Raw genomic sequence first — 22,237 nt, 5'->3', positions numbered from 1 at the left:
TACCTTCTCACATGTACATGGAACATTCCCCAGAACAGATTACATGTTAGGCCACAAAAGAAGTCTTAAAAACTTCAAGAAGGTGGAAATTATACAAAGTATGTTTTCTGAATACAAGGGAATAAAATGAGACATTAATAGTAGAAGGAAAACGGGAAGATTTACACATATTTGGAAATTTAACAGCACACTTTTAAACAACCAATGGGTTAAAGAGTAAATCACAAGGAAAATTAATAATTAACATATATATTATATATGTAATACATATACATATTTATATATATAAATTATAACATCTAAAATATTTTTAGTGTTTCCTATTAAGGGTTACAATTTATATCTTTAACTTCTCACAATCTGCCTTGAAATAGAATTTCACATAAATTTAAGAATCTGACAATAATTTATGTACATTTCTTTTTTCTCAATTTTTCCAGTATTAGTTATTCATTTTACATGTAAATATGTACTAAACACCAAAATTCATTTTTACTACTTTTTCTTTAAAGAATACAAAATAGGGGACACCTGGGTGGCTCAGTCAGTTAAGCACCCAACTCTTGATTTAGGCTCAGATCATGATCTCATGGTTGGTGAGATCAAGACCTACGTTGGGTTCGGTGCTGACAGTGCAGAGCCTGTTAGGGATATTCTCTCTCTCTCTCTCTCTCTCTCTCTCTCTCTCTCTCCCCCTCAACTCCTCTCTGTCAAAATAAAGAAATAAACTTAAAAAAAAGAGTAAAAACTATTTACTCACATATTTACCATAGCCTGTGCTCTTCATTCCTTTTTGTTCATCCAAATTTTTATGTGGTTTCACTTCCCTCTGCCTGAAGGACTTCTTATGTGGTTTCATTTCCATCCGCCTGAAGGACTTTCACACATCTTGGTGTTGGTCATCTGGTGATGAATTCTTTCAACATTTATATGCCTCCAAATGTCTTTATTTACCTTCATCGTGAAAGATATTTTCACCAAGTAAAGAATTCTAGGTTGGCTATTTTTTAGTTTCATTACTTTTAGGATATTGCTTTATTCTTTTCTGGTTTGTATTGTTTCCAATGAGATGTTTGTGTACTTAATGTCGGTTTTCTCTGGCTGCTTTTAAGATTCTTTTTTCTCTTTATCAGTAGTTTTAAGCAATTTAATTATAAGGTCTTATAAACTGCATCATGTTTCTTGTTCTTGGGCTTCATTGAGCTACATAGATCTTGTAGATGTATACTTTTCATCACATACAGAAAATGTTTGGTCATTATTCTTTAAATAGTCTTTCTGCTTCCACTCTCCCATATCACATTCTCTTCTTCTGCGACTGTAATCACACGTATATTAGGTTGCTTGATATTGTCCCACAGCTCACTGAACTGAACTGTGTTCATTTTCATATCCAATCTCTCTTCTCTTTGTTTTTTATTTTGGATAGGGTTTTTTTTGCTTTGTCTTCAAATTCACTAATCTTTTCTTCTGTGGTGTCTGATCTGCTGCTAATCCCATCCGGTATAATTTTTTGTATTTTCCATATTTGGAAGTTTATATGGGTTATATCTTTTATATATCTCTTTGCAATACTTCTTTAAAATATGCAGAATATTTATAATAACAGTTTTAATGTCCTTTTCTCCCACTTCTATCATGTGCTCCATATGTGAGTCTGCTTCTTTCTATTGATTGATTTTTCCTCTCACTGTGGGTTGTATTTCCCTGTTTCTTTTTATGTTATAATTTTGTTTAAATGGGAGACTTTGTGGATTTTACATTGTTAGGTGCTGGATTTTTTTTTAAATTTTCTTAAATACTTTTGAGCTTTGCCCTGGGATGCAATCTAGTAAAACCTGAAACCGTCTGATCCTGTCAATGCTTACTTTTACACTTGCAAGGTAGAACCAAAACAGCCTTTACTCTAAAGCTAATTTGGCTTTTCTCCTAAAGCAATACCCGTCTGAGCATTCTATTTAATGTCTAATAATTATGAGGTTTTCATTCTGGCTAGTGGGAACAATAACCATTCCCAACCCTGTTTGATCTCTGAAGATCATACTGCCTTTTTCCTTCAGGTGGTCTTTTCTCTAGCCTCAAGGAGTTTCCTCTCAGGTGTGTGCTGATCAATACTCAGCTGGAGACCTGAGAGGAACCCTCTGCAGTTCCCTGTAGTTCTCTTTCTATATAATTCTTTCTTCTCCAGTACTTCACCCTGCAAATTCTAACCACCTTCACCTCAATTCTGTCATTTCAACTCTCTTTCTTCACTCAGGCTCTGTTTCAGTTTATCCCTCTTTGAGCTATGGCCTGGAAAGAGAACAGTAAGCTGAGACAATGGTAGGGCTAACCTCATTTGTTTTCCTTCCCTTAGGGAACACTGTCCTGAGCTTTCTGTTGTCCAATATCTGTGAACCAATGTTTCATATACTTTGTCCAATTTCTTATTTGAGGTAAGAGGGTAAATCCGATTCTTGTTCCATCATGGTTGAAAGAAAAAACCACTTGGTGCTTTTTGGTTCTACTAAATGACTTTACTGACAGTCTGACATCTAGTAATAAGACAAAGAGCCCTATAATGAGAGTAATACACAGTCAAATATCCACTGTGTATCACTGACATTTTGTATTATGTGCTGATAAAGAAATACTGCCCCCTTTAAGGTTTTTTAAAAGAATATTCTCTTCAGTTTTGTGTTTTTTCTCTCCCAACTTTTTAAAATTTTTTTTTTCAACGTTTATTTTATTTTTGGGACAGAGAGAGACAGAGCATGAACGGGGGAAGGGCAGAGAGGGAGGGAGACACAGAATCAGAAACAGGCTCCAGGCTCTGAGCCATCAGCCCAGAGCCCGACGCGGGGCTCGAACTCACAGACCGCAAGATCGTGACCTGGCTGAAGTCGGACGCCCAACCGACTGCGCCACCCAGGCGCCCCTCTCTCCCAACTTTTGATTTTGAAAAATGTGAACCCTTTTTTGGAGAATTTGAAAAAAATTGAAAAATGAAAATCCATAAGCTTTCACCTAGAATCAAAAATTAATATTCTACTGCATATGCTTTATCTCTGTAAATAAATTGAAAGTAAGTTTCACACCTAAATATTTATCCTTTATCTTTCAAGGAAAGGATATTCTCATACATAACCACAGTAGTATTATTCTACCTAAGAAATTTAATAGAGGTTCCTGGGTGACTCAGTTGGTTAAGCGTCCAACTTCAGCTCAGGTCATGATCTCATGATTCATGGGTTTGAGCCCTGTGTTGGGCTCTGTGCTGACAGCTCAGAGCCAAAGCCTGCTTGGTGTTCTGTGTCTCCCTCTCTCTCTGCCCCTCCCCAACTCGTGCTGTGTGTGTGTGTGTGTGTGTGTGCGCTTGTCTCCCTCAAAAACAAACATTAAAAAAATAAAAAAAAGAAATTTAATACCAATACAGTAATATTAGGTAATACATAGCCCATATTCGAATTTCTCTAATTATCCTTTTCTCTTTCCACAATCACAATCCAATCAAAAATTACTCACTGAATTTGGTAATTATAGTCTCATTAATCTCTTTTGTCTGAAACAATCCCCCTGCTATTTTCTGTTATTTATGATGTTGGCATTTTTGAGGAGCTCAGGCCTGCTATCCTGTTTAATTTCAATTTTTAAAGATTGTGATAATCTTAGTAAATTTTATGACAACTGGGAAAGAGAAACTCCTCATTATTCTAGAATTATATTCATCCTGTCACTTTGAAGACTATGCTCAATTTTGAATATGAATAAAACTCATTTAAAGAACTAATACACTTGAAAGTTGCCCAGTGACTCAAATGTGCTATTATAGAATTTAGAAGTGGAAAATATCTCATAGTGCATTTCTCCCTGGCAAAGGGAAAGGCAATTGAGACATTTAGCTTCATTTTGTGTTGTCATGTTTGTTTTATAGTACTAGGGTTAAAAATGTGGCCCAACTTTTTCACAAGTACTATTCTTGGGTGATTGTTATAGAAAGTCAAATTTTTTCATCTATTCAGCAGCTGAACCTATTGTATACTCCCCCAAGTGAAATGGAAAAGGAAAATGCTCATTGATTTAGAACCCCAGAATATGCATGAGAGAAATAAATGCATATTTTCCCCTGATGAAAAGTATTTCACTTTACTTCCGGATATTTCAAAACTCCCATCTGGTAGTCCACCCTGTTTTTCCACCAGATGGCAATAATCCATAATGGGTGAGCAGGACGAATGGAATGTACACAAGGGCGTGAGCGTTAAAGGGCTATGAGCTTGCAATGTGGTAATGTAGGAAAAATGATGAGTCCCAGGAGAAGAGGATAAATAATGAGTTGCTAAGTCTGGCATGCTAAAAGCTAACAACCACCATCATAAAAGGGATCGTATCATTCATCTTTAATTTATTAGTGTAAAATTTAAGAAGAAAACAAGTTGTGGCATTGTTATATTTTTTTTGTTTGTTTTTAGAAGCACATAGGAAAGAAAAGCTGATAGAGTGGAGAAGTTGTTGATTTTCAAGTAGAGTTTCTCAAATTCAGCACCAAAAAGACACTGTATATTCCTAACAGAAGTCACAAATTGAGGGATGCCTGGCTAGCTCAGTCAGTAGAGCGTGAAACTCTTGATCTTGAGGTTGTAAGTTTGAGCCCCACATTGGGTGTAGAGTTTACTTGAAATAGATAAATAACCTCATTTAAAAAAAAGTCATAAGCTCAGAGCATTCGAAGAAAAGGGAGGGAGAAAGGAATCTGCAGGAGCTGCTCAGGAAACCTGGAGACCATTTCTCTTCCCCAGCACCATGGCTTGATGGGGAATCCTGCTGACACCTCACGAGTCTATCAAAATCTGTTTAACTGAATATTCCTTCTTGGTTTTGGTTTTAGGTGGTATCATACAAATCCAACCCAATGCTACACCATCTCATGCAAATAATTCCCAGTGTGTTATAGTGCAAAATTACTGTACAATTCTACACGTTGGCAGGTTTCCTTTCAAAAGACTTTTCCCCCACTGGATATCTGTCATTTTCTTCTCCTCTGGGTTCCTTTTTCTAAGTACTGAATATTCCTGTGATAAAGGCCAGGCTGCTCTTTGTGAAGACTAAATAGTACTAACTTTTATCATTGTTTTTACTACTTTCCTTTCTTTCATTTTGAAAAATAACAATATAGAGTTCAAAGGAAACTGGAAAGAATCTAAATGAAGTTGTTTATTGGAACACAATCATACAAAATTTCTAAGGAAACTGTTAGGAACATTTTGCTGTTGGTGTTTTGAGAAATAGATCAATTATCTATTTAACGTAGGTAAAGATGGTATATAAAGAAAAGAGACCAAGATAACAGTGAGAAGAGATGAAATCCAGGGAATTCAGTTTTTTGTTTAGACAATGCTTTTTTAAAGGGGCTATGATAAAAAGCTCTTATCCTTTTTTAAGTACATTTTTGTCTACATTATAAGTGATCAATATAAAAACATTAAGAATGAAGAAAAGTAAAGAGTTACCAATCTGAAGACAATTGCTATTAACATTTTAGTGTATTTTCTTCCATTGTTTTTTTCCGGAAATAAGTTTATTTTTGTCTTTTGAAAAAATCTGTTTTCATGATTGTTTCATGTTTTTCATGAACTGATTTCTTACATTGCATGATAATGTATGTATTTTCCTATGTGATTAGAAACAATAAAATTATTCTATTTTTATTTTATTTAAAGGAATATTTAAAAATTTTAATGTTCATTTATTTATTTAAAAAAATTTTTTTTAACATTTTATTTATTTTTGAGAGACAGAGAGAGACAGACCATGAATGGGGGAGGGGCAGACAGAGAGGGAGACACAGAATCTGAAGCAGGCTCTAGGCTCTGAGCTGTCAGCACAGAGCCTGATGCAGGGCTCGAACCCACAAACCGTGAGATCATGACCTGAGCTGAAGTCAGAGGCTTAACTGACGAAGCCATCCAGGCACCCCTAAAATAATTTTAATTGCTTCATAATGCTTTGGTAAGGATAAGCGATACTTTAATTAGCCTATTATTAGATATTTATTTAGTTTCTCCTTTTTGATTTAACAAATAGCACGCTGATAAACATGTTGGTGTATACAAAATATTTTCCATATTTAAACTTTCTTAGAAAGGATTCCCAAGAGTGAAATCACTAGTTCAACAATGATAAAATATTTTAATGCTTTAATTTTCATTTGTATCACTGCCAATTTTCTTTTCAATAGAGCTAAGTCAGTTTACACAGCTAATCGCAGTGTGCAAGAATGCAGCTTTCACACTAATGTCATTGCTGAGTAGTATGAAAAACAAGCAACCAAACACTTTACTAAATGGCCTCTTACTAGTGCTTTAATTTGCATATCCTTGATTACTAGTGAGATGGAACCTTTTCCCACTGTTTGCTAAACAGTTGAATTTCCTCTTTTATTAATTGTTCATCCTTTGATCATCTTACGTCCTTTGTTCATCTCTTGGGGCCTCTGTAATCTCCGTTTACAAAGAGAACTAACAAGCACTATCTAGAGAAAGGCCTCTGTATGCAACACTGTGGAATTCTTCCCCTTTTAAGTCTTTTCAGAGGCAGCATTGGAACTGCAATGTGAAGAGGAATCCAGGAAGGGCAGGAAAGATATATATTTCCTGTGATATATTTCCGTCTGCTGTACCAGTGAAATAAAAGTCCATGTTACCGTGGTGAAATCGCTCTCTTCTTTACTTAAGCCGGTACTCACTCGAAAACTGCATTCTAATAAGTTTTGACCACTTTTCAAATATCATGTTTATGTGTTATGTAACACCAGAAATACACGTCATATAAGTCACTGTGGAGCCATGGTGGTTCCACAAAATGTTGCCATTCCAGGGTCTTTTAAAATGATTTACTTAGACATAATTTAATTTAACTTAGCTTGGAACCAAGTTATTATCCTTTATTCTGTAGCCACTTCCTGGGAGGCTGGCACTTCATATATAATTTTTCTTTCTTTTTTTTTTTTAATTTTTTTTAACGTTTATTTATTTTTGAGACAGAGAGAGACAGAGCATGAACGGGCAAGGGGCAGAGAGAGAGGGAGACACAGACTCGGAAGCAGGCTCCAGGCTCTGAGCCATCAGCCCAGAGCCCGACGCCGGGCTCGAACTCACGGTGTGCGAGATCCTGACCTGAGGTGAAGTCGGACGCTTAACCGACTGAGCCACCCAGGTGCCCCTATAATTTTTCTTATATGGATACAACTAGAGCAAGTACTGAAAGAGGCATAAACACAGAGTCCTGTCTCTGAAGTGACAGTGGATGAGCTGAACTTTTCCCTGCATAGGTGACTATCCAGACCCAGGCTCTAAGAACATTCCTCCTCCTGGCAATGACAGGGCTTAAGACCAGTAAATAGGACTCTAATGCTGACAGTGACTTGAAACAGCCTAAATTCCCTATATGAAACACCCAGATAATCATAGTTCCTCTTATCCAACGGATATTTTAAAGATTACAAAAGAAAAATCTTTGAGGTTGAAAGGAATAGCATTAAGTATTACTATATTGCAGTAAATGTTATTTTAAAACCTAAGTCAAGACTCAAAAATGATCTCCTTTGTCAAGTATCTTGAGATCATAAAGAGAATCAAGGAATATTGGGAATGGATAGGGTCATGGAATCGTCACAGCTAACTCTCTCCTTTGACAGAGGAAGAAACCAAGTCTCTGAGAGGTTTCAGCCAAGATGACACTTGAATAAAGTGACAATGCTAATTAAAGACAGAACTTGCATGCTAGTGTGGGGGTCCGGAGTTTCCTCCAGATATCTTTCTACCACCTCCCTCTTCATCTAATGGGTAGAAAGTTACTACGCACCATCTTTAATAGAAGTGTTTCAAGCTCCCTCTTTATTCTGAGAGCTAATTTTTTTAAGAGAGAGAGCATGTGTGCATGCGAGCGTGGGGGCAGGGGCGGAGAGAGAGAGAAAGAGAGAGAGAAAGAAAGAGAATCGCAAGCAGGCTCCATGCTGAGTGTGGAGCCACTGGATCCCATGACCCTGAGTCACAGGACCCAGTGGAGCCACTGGATCATGATCTGAGTTGAACTCGAGTGTCTGATGCTCAACCTACTGAGCTACCCAGGTGCCCCCTAAGAGCTAAATTTCTGTTCACAGTAAAAATAATTACTTCAGGGGGACCCTGGCTGGTTCAGTGGGTAGAGCATGCAACTCTTGATCTCAGGATCATGAGTTCAAGCCCCACGTTGGGCGTGGAGACTACTTTAAAAACAAAAAACAAACAAACAAAAAAAAACAACAAGTGCTTCAAATAGGCTAAAATATGTATATAAAGTTCTCTGACAAAAGACTGTAAGTTTATTTAAAGATAAAATATTTTATGTCTAAAAGCTTAAGAAATCGGCATCAAAGAGCAGGTTTTAATCAAACCGAAGCATCTTTTTAGCTTGTGTGCTGCTGTAAACACAAGAGGACAAAGGTCACTGAAATGAAGTGGAACCAGTTTGACAGAGAGCATTCAGTCTGGTTTCAACAGTTTGATTAATATCAGAAGAAATAAATTTGTTACACTAAGGAACAGGGCTCTGGAATCCTTGTGATTTAAGAGGCTACACCCCTCTTTTCAGCTGATCAGTTAAGTGAATGTGTTAACTCTCTATGGAAATAATGCAGGTTGCAATGAGGAAATTGCATATCAGTACATCAGAGAAGCGTCTTCATCAAACACTGGGAAAACAGGCAAGTTGATTTATTTGTGTGAAGCTAAGGGGAATTGTATTAGTAGATACTTTTTTTTTTTTTACAGTTTATTTATTTTTGAGACACAGAGAAGAGTGACCAGGGGAAGGGCAGAGAGAGAGGGAGAGAGAATGTCAAGCAGGTCCCGCACTGTCAGTACAGAGCCTGATGTGGGGCTCGAACTCACAAACCATGAGATATGACCTGAGCTGAAACCAAGAGTCAGACAGACGCTCAACCAACTGAGCCATCCAGGTGCCCCTGTATTAGTAGATACATCTAATGATCCAGAGTTCAAACTTGTAAGTGTTGCTCATGAAGCTACATGCTTAGATAGAGAGGAGACAAACTGTAAAATCAAGAGAGAGAGTATCTTCCCCTCCCCCCAATTTCTTTAAATATTAAAGAACTTTTGCTTTCTTTTATATATTCTCCCCCAACTTAAGTAGGATTTAATATATATTTAGATACACAAGAATCTGTCTTCTTTCATTCCATGCATGCACATAAACACACACACATGAAATAGTATGAGTTAATCAAATGAAAAACACAGTAAGAAAGTTCTACGTGGCAAGAACTTTTTTTTTAAAAGAGAGAGAGAGAGAGAGAGAGAGAGAGGGAGAGTGAGCATGAGCAGGGAAGGGGCAGGAGGAGAGGGAGACAGAATTTTAAGCAGGTTCCACACCCGGTGCAGATCCTGCCGTGGGACCTCTGTCTCACAACCATGAGATTATGACCTGAACCAAAATCAAGAGTTACACACACAAACGACTGAGCCACCAAGGAGCCCCTCTTTTCTTGCTTTCAAACAAAACTGGTAAGGCAGCAAAAAGAACTGTTTTACTTTCTCACTGGCCTTGCACCCAAAAGAAAGTGAAGAATATGTTTTGAATTGCCTAAAAACAAAAGGAAGAGACATAAAGGCTGCACATGAGCACAAAGTGAAAATGTCTCAAAATCCATGAAAATAGATGACAGGGATATTTAAGGAAACCAACACCTTGCTCTTGTGGAAACTGTCACAGATCATGTAGTGGCTGCATTTTACATCTCCTATGCTGAGTGAGAACATTGGTATTTTCGTGACTCACAAGGACAGGGGTGTGCTGCCTGCTGAATCACCCACCCTCCTCTCTTCCTGGGGTGCCTGAATGTTCCAAGACACTAATGGAGGATTAAATCGTGGTTACCATGACAGCTACTTAAATGCTGTCATGATAATATCAACAGATGTAGTACAGTGTTCCCTGAAAATTGAAATTTTATTTTACCCCCTTCAAAAACTTCAATAATTTTAATCATTGAAGTTCTTTAATAACTATGCAAAGTTGGTCTAAAGAATTAGTAGTATTTTTCTTAACTAGATAGATTGCTATATTAAGATATAAGTCATCTCTTAAAATTTATTTCATCTAGTGAACACTGATTGATAAATGATGTTGCCTATTGTATTTTTAGAAATTAAACTAATATTAAAGTAGAAATAAGAATGCAATTTTATCAATTTTTTTGAAGTCTAGAAACTCAAATTTACAAAAACAAATCTGAATACTTTAAGCATTAGCCAGCATCTTGTGGTAACGGGCTGTTTTTTTATGTGTGCCAGCAGTTTATGCAAACTGTAACATGTAAAAACCTGCCTGTGGAGGGTTTGTATGTGGTAGGCTGATGTTCTGTCCCTCTCTTCCCTCGGTTCCAATGATTAGATAATCAGCAGCAGATTTTTATGTATATTTTAAAAATCTTACTTTTGGGGAAATTTAAAATATCTTTTGGGATTACCGTGAAGCCTCAACTACTAAGGAGCACTTAGACTCATTAAAAGAACAGCAGGAAAAGTTCAATGACCTTGAGGGTTCTTGAAATGCCTTTACTAAATGTTTTCAAAACTCGGCTCAAGCATTTGCTGCTGCTTTTCTGATAGAGTGTTTTTCTCCTTTCATTTCACCTGCCCTCAGGGTATTGGTTATTCTTTTTTTGCTGGAGTGTCACTAGGAATCCTTCTAATTTCAGTGGGACAAATTATCCAAATTATCAAAGGCTAAACTGTTCCTCAGGCACATGTTTAATCAAATGTGTCAGTCAGGGACCTATCAGGAAAAGGTCCACTTAAATGAATTTAATGGAAGTTAATTTAATGATGGCACTATTCACAGAGGTGTGGGTAGGGTTAAAGGAACCAACAAGAGGGTGGTGAGGCACTCAGAGATTAGTACAACCAGGAGTCATTCCACCATCCAGACCTCTAGGTGGAGGAGGAAAGCCCAATTAATGCTCCAGTGCCTATACAGAGCAGGAACTGTGAGAGAAGAGTTCTTAAAGGGAGTCGCATGTGCAGAGGTGAGCAGCTTCCCCACCACCAGAATCTTGGAAAGACAGGGCATGGAGAGGAATAAATACCCTGGCCCTTTCTCTCTTTCCACGTTCTATCTTCTGCCACTGCCTCCCAACCAAAAACCAACAGGGCAAGGGAGCCTGGTTTTGATACAATTCCAAGGGATTGGCCTCCAGGGCAAAACACAGGACACCAAGGGGTGGAGAATGAATCCAGGGATGGTGGTTGGGTATGGAGAATAACCAGCCTATTAAACCTAGAATTTCGGATTGAGTAAATTTTGTGCATGAATTCTGTTCCGAGCTCTGCTTTAAAAAAAAAAAAAAATTTCTTGGTTCTCGGCTATTTGGGTAGTCTATATTGCCAGATATCTGATTTATAATTAATCCGACTTACGGTTTTGTAGTCACATCATCACATTTGGATTCATACTGGGAAATGATAAAGTTATACTTCATGGAGCAATAAAGATGACAATATGCATTTTAATATTCTAATATTTTTAACATAATTCTGGCCACACAAAAACAAACGTTTCTTCTTAAGTATGGGACAGAGAAAATCCTCCAGGATTGACTCTTCAAACCATTATTATACACAACTATAAGACTGAATTGGTAGACATACACTGAAAGCAATGCAAATTTCACATGCTCACCTAAAGGAGTATAGGGCCCCCGCTACCATGGAGTTGGAGAATTCATCTAGCATCTTTCGGAAAATATGATTATGACGGTTAGTTCCATCTTGCGCATGTATTTAGAAAATTTCACAAACTCACACTTAGGGCTGTTATTGAAAATAGAAGAGAAGTTATTGTTGCTCGGTTCCCAGAATTTCCCTGGTGGGGTTAATCTCCAACTACCCACTGTACGCATCCTTTACTAATTTCCCTCTTCTCTGCCTCCTTTCCTCACTCCCCTGTTTCTTCCATCCCCTCCCAAATAAACTATCTGCACTTTAATCCTTGCCTCAAGGTCAGTTTCTGGAGGAACCTAAACTAAGAAAAGTATATTTTCATCCCTTGCCTGTGTAAATCTGTAAGGGTCTAATTTCCACAATTTTATAACAAATTACTCTTTTACAAAGAGTTGAAAAACTCCACAGAACTTCAACTTTATCATTTACTGACCACCTACCAAATGCCAAGTTTGGGGCTATCTTCTTTAATCCTTCCATCCAATCATATGGATTTCAGTAATGTGATTTGTTTGGGTGTTTTATCTACTGTACCAAATTGTATAAACATACATAAAGTTTTATCTACAAATTTACTTCTTGCCAGATACTCGGTACAACCGCCAGTACAATGTTGACTCAAGGTGGTGAAAGCAGATATTTTTGCCTTATTCCCAAAGTTAGAGAAGTATCTCCACTTTTAAATCAAGAAATATTATTTCTATATTACCTGTGTTTCACACTGAAACATTGTACTACTGCTTAATTATGACAAATACTAAAGGTTTTCATGTAGTGTAAATAGACTTCAATAATGAGTTATTGGTCATTGCTTTTTATTAATCTTAAGGTAATTTCTTAGTGCCTATATCTGAGTTATAAAGTTTCAATGGCTGCATATATAATTTAAAGGATATAAGCAGAACAAATTAAAATATACCTTTAATTATTGATTGGCTGATTACATAGTTTAAATGTTAAAGTCAATTACTAATTTTCTGGTGTTAGGTAGCCCTGGCTATACAATTTTGGAAATATTTTGAGGTGGCAGTTTGCCTTTTAGTCCTAATTACTTATGCCTGAATTTGTCTCTAACAAAAAGTGTGAAAACACTTATCATGTAAGTTTACATTATGAAAACTGAGATTTCACAAGAATATATTAACAAAGCCCTTAAAATCCTCAAGGAGATGGTGTTTTGTAAACTTGAATGCTACTGTAGTCTATGATTATAATTCTTTTTGAAATTTCTGGAAATTAAGTCTAGGAATAAATATAATAAAATTCTGAAACACAGTAGGCAAAGTAATTTCCAGGGCACCTAGGTAATCTTTGGAAAACAGAAGGTAGTTGACATTACAAAGTGGGCAAACTAACAGATATACACAGAAACACGTGCTTTCAGTGTTTTTTTCCCAAATATTTTTTTCTTAATTTTAATTAAGAGATGAATAAATGATCCACAAAATTCTAATTTTATTACTTATTCAGAGGATCCAAGTCATTAAAACGTGTCCAAATAAGGCTCTATTTCAAGAAAAATAAAGTTCTTTTGAAAATACACATATATTTGATATGATGTAACCATACTTCAAAGTAAGTATACTACCTGGGTCTTAAATTATTTCAGTAAGGTACAGTTATTGTTCAATCAAAACTTAATGAAAATAACTGATTTTTAAAAAAGTTTACCTTATAGGGGTGCCTGGGTGGCTCAGTCGGTTGAGTATCAGACTTTGGCTCAGATCATGATCTCACAGTTTGTGAGTTCCAACCCTGTTATCGGGCTCTGTGTTGACAGCTCGGAGCCTGGAGCCTGGAGCCTGCTTTGGATTCTTGTCTCCCTCTCTCTCTCTCTGCCCCTCCCCAGCTCGTGCTCTTTCTCTAGCTCTCTCTCAAAAATAAATTAATTAATTAAAAAAAATGTTTACCTTATTTATGTACTAGTTTACCTGATAGGCTTATTTGATTAGGTAAACTTTGATAAAATAGGTGAAGCCTGACTGTTTTAATAACAAAATAAAGATGACAGAAAAAAATTAAATATTTTAATTCAAATTTTTGAGTAGTTAAATCACTCACATGGTTTGAATATCAAAAAGTTTAGATACAAAAAAAAAGTTCAGATATGAATACAGTGAAGGATCTTTCTCAGGCCTTCCATCCACAGATTTCTTATACATCAACAGTTAGTTTGTCCTAGTTTAATGCACATACAAGGAAATAGATTATTTTGCACCATTTTCCTGCTTTTTTTCATTTAACAAAAAAAACTTGGAGACTGTGATATCAAAACATAAAGAATTTTGTCTTTTCTTTGTTAACAGCCATGCAGTGTTTGCATGTATGGATTTATCATAATTTAATTAGTTATTCCCAATCATTTGCTATTCTCAACAACATTATAAGAAATACCTTATCATTTCTCATGTATAGAAATACATCTGCAGGATAAATCCCTAGAAGTGAATTGGAGTTCAGAATATGTATGCATTTGTAATTTTGATAGGGACTGCCAAATTCCTGTTTCTCTAGAACCTAGCCAAAGCAGGGATGCCAGATATAATTTTATGCCTTTTCATTTAGAAATACAAAATGAAAAGTCGGTTACCTATTACAGAATTAGAAAGCAGGGCATATTCAGCAATTTACAGAGTACATTTCAACAGAAATCTATTGTGCATCTATCACATGCCAAGTACTTTCAGGCACTTTGGATACACACACACACACACACACACACACACACACACACACACCCCAAACTCAATCTCTGCCTTTGTGGAGCTTACATTTGAATTCTACATTTTGGAACTTCATGCTACCTCATTAGAAGTCAGTTAAATGTCAATATCCTGAAAGTGATCTGTTGAGATCCTGAGCAAGGGAGCCAGACATATGCTGCTAGTCTTATTTAAAAACTAACTAGAGGCAGTGTTGCAAATGATTTCATAGCTCTCCATCAGGCCCTTCTCAAACAACACACTTGAGCGAGAGCTCTTTTTATCTGACTCCATCTGCTGTTGGTAGTGATCAGCATACTGTGGGCATTGTGGTATCATCTGAGATTATGTTGTGAAATAGGAAGTAGAAGTTACAGGCAGATCAGCAAGTATGCAAACTGTTCAGTTTTCTCTTGCTGAAACCAAGGGTGCCCAGTTCAGGTTTGGGGAGTAGGGAAGATAAAGTTATCAGCACATTCCCATCAGGGCACAGTTTACTTTTTGTAGCCTGTCCTTGTTTTGGTTCTAGAAAGAGATCACAAGGGATTCTATGGAAAAGTTTCAGAAGCATACAGCAGCAACACTCTGTATGCTGAATAAGTGCATGGAAAAGAGAACATGTTAGAAACTGAGGGAGACAGGAAAAACCATTAGTGTCAAGGACGGGGTGGTGGAAAGTGCAATGATAGAGATAGTCTCTGGCTTCTTTAGAAAGTGTCTTTCCTTTCTAAAATGAAAATATTTTAAAACTGTAGTGCCGCCCACCCATTACATTTAATAAGAAGGTGGAAAACTATGGCTGTTAAAATCTTGTCAATAACCCAGTGGGTTCTCTGTAGTCATTAAAGAACAAATGGGAATTCAGCTTATGATAAGGAAGCCAGACACAGTGGCATCTTCAAGTATGAGGTGAAGAACAGAAAAGGGCCAATTCCCGAGAGTGACTTTCCAACCATATCCTCCCACTTTTTTTTTTTTTTTTAAATTCTGGTATCGTTAAAATTTAATCCCGGCACCATAATAGACACAACAATTGGTTACTGAATGAGTGGTTCCTTATGACCTAATAATGGTGATCAGTTTTCCTCACAGTCATTAAATTTAGGGCTAGAAGAAGGAGACTTTGAGTTCAGTGAACACACTCCTTTGACAGCTGAGGTCGAGAAGTGTGAAGGGACAATGGTAGAAGCTAGGTGTCTTTTCCAGATTTTCTGTCGAGTACAACTCTTGCCATAGGATCACCATGAAAAACCTTTAGTGCCTCTGCCTTCTGGATTCTGTGCTGCCAAAGTGCAAACGCTGCAAACAGTGATGACTTTGGCCAATGACACTGTGGCCCCGGGGCTTGCACACAGCTGGCCCCATGGACAGCCATTGGGCTGCTTCAGCATTCAGCTGAATGCTGAACGAGGGGTCATGCTGCTTTGCAGCAGCCTGACCACGGAGCGGCCGTTCTCGGGTCCCCAGGGCCCTCTTCAGCCCTGAGTGTGTGTGCACAGCTGGTGCAGCAATCTGCCCTGGTGGCCCCAGCGAAGGACAGCTCCTCATGGACCCAGTAAATGGACTCACTGTCTCCAGTGTTCCATTTCGTCCCCAGGAGGTAGCTGGTGGCACTTTTTCCGAGTCTCCCCGAGGGATTTCCGGGGCGGTGGACGACTGACCTAAGCCTGGCAGCAGCTCCCAGCAGGCCAGTGGGACGAGAAAGGGAGCAGGCAGGGCCCACCGCCCCGCTGTCTTTCCCTGGGCTCCATTCCTGTCACCCTAGTGCTCGCTCCGTTTCCCGTTCGCCCTTCCCTCGTTTTCTCCCGAGCGTTTTCTCTCAACGTTTCCCACTTCATGTTTACAAAGCGCTTACGCCCACTTGGCAGGCAACAACCTCGCCAGCCCGAGTCCCTCAGCCAGTCCCTCGGACCGCCCCCCTCCTCCCGGATCCACCTCAGCCGATTCACCCGGCGCCCGCCCGGGTCGTCACGTGAGCCCCGCCCCGCCCCCTGCCATCACGTGAGCCGCCAGCCCCGCCCCGCCCCCGCGCCGGCGCGCTCCGACGTGCCCTGGAACTTACCCTCCCTCGGAGACCAGCCTGCGGGGACGGGCTGGCCGCGGCCGCCGCGGTGTGAGCGCCCTTCGGGCTCGCCTAGGCGTCCTGCAGACCCCGTGCTAGTACAAGAGGGAGCTGCCTCCCGCGAGGCCGCCGTCCTCTCGGTAAGGTGGGGGGCACAGGTTCCCGCGGACGGAGGGCAGGTTGGTGAGGTGCTGCACAAAGGCGTCCGCGGCCGGGGCTGTGCCCGCCGAGGGCGGCGGAGTTAGGGGGAGGTGTGTGCGGGAGGCGCGTCGGCGCCGAGGTGAGCGCGAGGTGCGGTCGGGAGCGTCGCGGAGGGGGCGCGGCGCGGGGCGCGAGGTTGGCGCGGGGGGCAGGGGGGCCGTGGCCAGCCCATTGGCTGACGTGGGCGAGAGGGTTTAAATGGCTCTAAAGTTGTGGCTCCTCTGCCCCCCGGGTTTCCTGACTTCCTGTGTGAGGGCAGCGCCCGCCCGCCCCGCCCCTAGGAAGGAGGGCGTCGGGGTGTGTGTGTGTGTGTGTGTGTGTGTGTGTGTGTGTGTGTGTGTAAGAGGCAGGCTGGTGCCGCCCTCCTTCCTCGCCTTCTGCAGCTGCGTGTGCCCGCTCTCTAATTGCTGTGGGGTGTGCAAACCTCCGCCCATCCAGGCAGCCCACCTGGGGCCTCCCCTCGACTGCTGACCTTAAACTGGGCACTTTGGTCTCCGCAGTCTTTAGAGGTGCTCCGCCCCTGTTGAATGGACACTTGCTACTCTAGCTCTTCTGGGAGCAATCTCCTCAAAGTCCTTGAATTTAAAAAAAAAAAATGCTCCTTATGAGCGTGCTGCCCTCCTGCCGTTTCAACGCAGTTGATTGTCTTCCAAGAATGGCTGTCCTTTAAGTGTTGGATCTTAAGTTACCGCAGACCCTCTGAGAAGAAATGTCCGCAGGGTCAGCATTACAGAAAAACTCAACGGCCTTCAGTTTTAGAGGCTTGCGATGTTTTCCTTCGACTGCAGCAGCGGTTATAAATGCATTTGCAAAGGCTAAAGCAAAATGTTTAAAGCATACCTTTAGGAAAGTTCTAATGCCGTTCCAAGTGAAGTGTTTATTATGGGTAAAGGCACCTAACGCTCGAATTGTTTTATGGTTAATTATGACCTATGAGCAGATTTTATTGAGCATTTATGCACATATTCCAAAGGGGAGGAAATGTGGAGGAAGGAGCAGCAAGCGAGGAGTCACTCGGCTTCTGGTTCAGATTCTGCCACCCCTTCCGAAGGTGAGACCTCGGAAGAATGTGTTACAGTGGAAGGTTGTTAAAAAGTATCTAGCCCCTGGCCACGCCTGTTTCCTACTGAAAAGTTGGGAAATGGTGGCCTAGAGCTGTTATTTATTTGTCCATATCCAGTGTTCCTTCCCTGGTCTGTAGAAGGGTGTGTTACAGAATGGGTCATCTTTCTGTACATTTTCTTGTCTGAGTAGACATTCTGGCTGCTGGTGCTAGTATTTTTCTCTTTTTCTCTGTTTTGAAATGGCTTGGAAAGGTTTCAAAATAGGGATTTGGGAGCCCAGAGAAGTGCCTAAAAGCAGGCTGTGAAATTTTAACCCTGAGCAGTGCACCGTGAAGAGCCAGACAAGCCCGATGCACATGTGGGACCCGCGGTTGCATGTAGCTCCGCGGCTCTGGAGGGGTTTGTGCTTGGGGGAAAAAATGAAGTGTAATGAACAGATTATGTGTTTGTGTATGTGTATGTCCAGGATTTGTTGATAGGATTCTGTTCAACTTTATCCACCATAAAAGTTGAAAAAGATTGCTAACGCACTAATTCTTGATATAATGCCATTTGTAAAGGTTATTCATATATAGACAATAACTTACATATTTTTATTTTTTACTTACTGTACTAGTTGTGAGGCACAAGTGAAAACGTGTACTATAAATGCTGTAGAAAAACAGCGTATTATTTGCAGTTAATCACTTGGTTTTCATTTCATTAATTAGTATCTGTTGGGTGCTTTTTTTTTTTTTTGTAAATAGGTGGATAGACAGTGGGCTTTACAAACTTAAGTACTTGAAGTTATGAAGTTGACATTCCTGAGAAAAGGAGGGTAATAAAATGTTTAAATTGATTGAAATAAAGCAGTGAATATAGTGAGGTATAAGTGGTAGTACCAATATTTTGCTTATCTGAGAAAATTGGTACTAAGAAAAGGTAACTTAAGGTGAATCTGGCCCAAATGGGCATTACCATTTTCTAATAGTGGGAGAGAAAAGTGAAATTAAACTTTTATTTTATCTCATATTTAACATTTTTAGTTTTAATTGCAAATATGCAGTGTTTTGTGGATTGAATCATACCTGAAAAGGTATGATTATCACATACCATCATTTTACTTCAAATCATGCTTTTCAAATCTCTCTCTTTTGAGGAACCCATTGGGCCACTATCTTTGTGGTTTTTCTTTTCTTCTGTTGTTAACTGGTCTAATTATGATACATCCTCAATTGTGGACGGCTTTGCTGTGATTCAGCCATTTTCCATTTACTTTCATTGACTTAAATATTTTGCAGTTTCAGTTTGCAGTTCATTAGCTTTTTATTTGAACCAAACTGCCAAATGCTGACATCTCTAAGCACCCCTCCCTTGTTGGTAATTAGTGTTTCTCAAACTTTAATGTGCATAGGGATCACCTGAACTTCTAACAATCCCCCAGCTGATAGATACCCTTGCTGCTCTTCTGCCCAGGCCACACAAACTATTGTCCAAAAGAAATGTAATACCAGTCACCTGTGTATTTAATGTAACATAATTTTTTATTTAAGTAATCTCTACACCCAACATGGGTCTTGAACTCACAACCACGAGATCAAAAGTTTCATGCTGCTGCAGCTGAGCCAGCCAGTCAGGCGCACCTCACCTGTGTAATTTTAAAGCTTTTAGTAGTCACATGATAAAAAGTTAAAAAAAAGGGGAGAACCCAAGTGAAATAAATTTTACCATATCATGTAATCCACATGATTCTTTTATTCAGACTAAGTGTTCAAATCCTATGTGTATTTTACACATCCAGCACATCTCAATTTAGATTAGCCACACTTGTGCTCAGTAGCCACATTTGGCTAGTGGCTCCTGCATTGGACATCACTTCTGGAGTCTAGAATCTAGACCACTGCTCTTCTAAGTGTATTTTTACATTAGCCCCATCAGCATCCTTTGGGAACTTGATAGGAATGCAGATTTTGGGGCCTCACCTCATACTGCTCTCATTATATTGTCTGGGTTTCAGTAACTCGTGTTTAAAAAAAATTTTTTTAATGTTTATTACTTATTTTTGAGGGAGGGGAGGGGCAGAGAGAGAGAGGGAGACACAGGATTCAAAGCAGGCTTCTTCTGGCTCCCAGCTGTCAGGACAGAGCCCACCATGGTACTCGATCCCATGAACCATTTAAACCATGATCTTATCATGATCACAACCTGAGCCAGAGTCAGATGCCCAACCAACTTAGCCACCCAGGCTCCCCAGTAACTTGTGTTTTAAAAGCTACAGGATATGGGGCGCCTGGATGGCTCGGTAGGTTAAGTGTCTGACTTCTGTTCAGGTCATGATCTCACAGTTCATGGGTTCGAGCCCTGCGTCTGGCTGTGTGCTGACAGCTCAGAGCCTGGAGCCTGCTTTGAGTTCTGTGTCTCCCTCTGTCTCTGCCCCTCTCTCTCTCTCTGCTTCTTCCCTGCTCATGCTCTGTCTCTCTCACTCCCTCAAAACTAAACATTAAAAATATCTTAAAAAAGAAAAAAGCTACAGGATATGATTACAAAATGTATATGTGGTATTCTGAATGGAATTCTAGAGCAGAAGAAGTCCATTAGGGGAAAACTAAGGAAATCTGAACAGAGCATGGTTATTGTGTCAGTGACAAATGTACCATACATACATATATAAGATGTTAAAGGTAGAGGAGACTGTATACAGGGTATATGAGAATTCTCTGTTTATCTTTGCAATAATTCTGTAAATGTAGAACTCATCTAAAAAAGTTTTTATTAAATGTTTATTTTTGAGATAGAGAACATGAGTGGGGGAGGGAGGGTGGGAGGGAGAGAGAGAGAGAAAAAGAGGATGAATCCCAAACAGGCTCCTCGCTGTCAGAGCAGAGCCCTGCAGGGGGTTCAAAACCCGTGAGCTGTGAGATCACGACCTGATCCAAAACCAAGAGTCAGACACTTAACCGACTGAGCCACCCAGGCACCCCGCAACTTTTGCATTTTTGAATAAGTGATTAGTGTAGATACTCTGTATCATGCCTTATAGTTGACAGAGTGCTTTTTTCTCTTTCCATTCTCACAAGGATCTTTTGAGGTTTGTATTGTCTGTTTACCAGGTAAGTTAAGGTGCTTATAAATGGCAAATCCTAGATCTAAATTTCAGACCTCTAACCTTGATTTCTGTGCTTTTTTGCCACAGGAGAATTTAGAATACTTTTTACTTTAGAGTGGTAGCTTTAAAAGTTTGTTGAAAATTACCACTATTTTGCTATATATTACTGGTTTGTTTAAAAAGATCAGTTTTGTATACATTAACATATAATAACATTTAACAGTAGAAGTGAACTATAGATACATGCAACTACATGGATGAATCTCAAAAGCATTGTTCTAAGTGAAATAAGCCAGATGTAGAAGGCTACATACAGTATGATTCGTGGGTTCTTTTCTTTCACCACTTTGTTTCCTTTAGTGAACAGTGATTAATGTGATGGTCTGTATCAAGCTTTATAGTTTAAGTACTTTTTTACATTTTCTCTTTCCATTTTCACAAGGATGTCTCAAAGTTTGAGTATAGTTGACGCACAATGTTACATTAGGTTCAGGTGTACAACATAGTGTTTTGAAAAGTTATATGTTATACTCTGCTCACCCACAAGTGTAGCTACCATCTATCACCATACAACGCTATTACTGTAGCATTGACTATATTCGTCGTGCTTTGCCTTTTAATTCCATGACCTATTCATTCCATAATTAGAAGCTTGTATCTCCCAGTCCCCTTCACCCATTTTGCCCATCCCCCTCCACTCCTCCTCCCTTCCCAGGATCTCTTAAGGTTTCCATTCTTTCCTATTTTACACATGGATGTACCACAGTTAGTCTAGGGTTTCATTAGTTGATAGGCCTTTTTTAAAAAATTTTTTAAATGTTTATTTATTTTTGAGAGAGAGCGAGAGCGAGAGACAGAGTGTGAATGGAGGTGGGGCAGAGAGAGAAGGACACAACAGGATCTGAAGCAGGCTCCAAACTCACGAACTGTGAGATCATGACCTAGGCTGAAGTCAGATGCTTAACCGACTGAGCCACCCAGGTGCCCCAGTTGATAGGCCTTTGAGTTGTTTCCAGTTTCTGGCACTTATGAATAAAGCTGTTATGAATGTTGATGTAAGGCCTTTGTATGGACTTATGGTTTCACTTTTCTTGGGTAAATACCTAGAGGTATTGAAAAGGAATGGCTAGATCATATGGTAAATGTATACTTTATGAGAAACTGACAAAATGTTTTCCAGAGTGTCTGTGCCATTTTGCATTCCCATTAGCAGTGAATGAAAATTCCAGTTGCTAGTATTCTTACCATGCAAGATATCCTTTATATATACTTAAAGTCATTGTAGTATAGGAGAAAGTAGTATTTGGTGCTTTAAATTTGTATTATTAGAGGGTTTTTTAACAGGTTTATTGAGGTATAATTGC

The 22,237-nt window shown here is 39.4% G+C and overlaps 1 protein-coding gene across 3 annotated transcripts in view; it reads left to right on the top strand.

Annotated features, from left to right (window-relative positions):
• Positions 1-16,490: 16,490 nt before the first annotated feature.
• The window catches only part of ARHGAP12 (Rho GTPase activating protein 12), a 122,080-nt gene continuing 116,333 nt past the window's right edge, over positions 16,491-22,237 (top strand). Inside the window, exon 1 of one of the 3 annotated variants that reach the window (XM_047865780.1) lies at positions 16,491-16,663. The gene's annotated coding sequence lies outside the window, so the exon portion shown is untranslated. The remainder of the gene's footprint in view (positions 16,664-22,237) is intronic. The other 2 variants (XM_047865782.1, XM_047865781.1) reach the window with 2 other exon arrangements.

The sequence above is a fragment of the Prionailurus viverrinus genome, chromosome B4 (assembly GCF_022837055.1).
Source record: "Prionailurus viverrinus isolate Anna chromosome B4, UM_Priviv_1.0, whole genome shotgun sequence".
Classification (NCBI taxonomy): domain Eukaryota; kingdom Metazoa; phylum Chordata; class Mammalia; order Carnivora; family Felidae; genus Prionailurus; species Prionailurus viverrinus.
The sequence above is the reverse complement of the archived record's forward strand: the minus strand, read 5'-3'. Positions and strand labels throughout refer to the sequence as shown.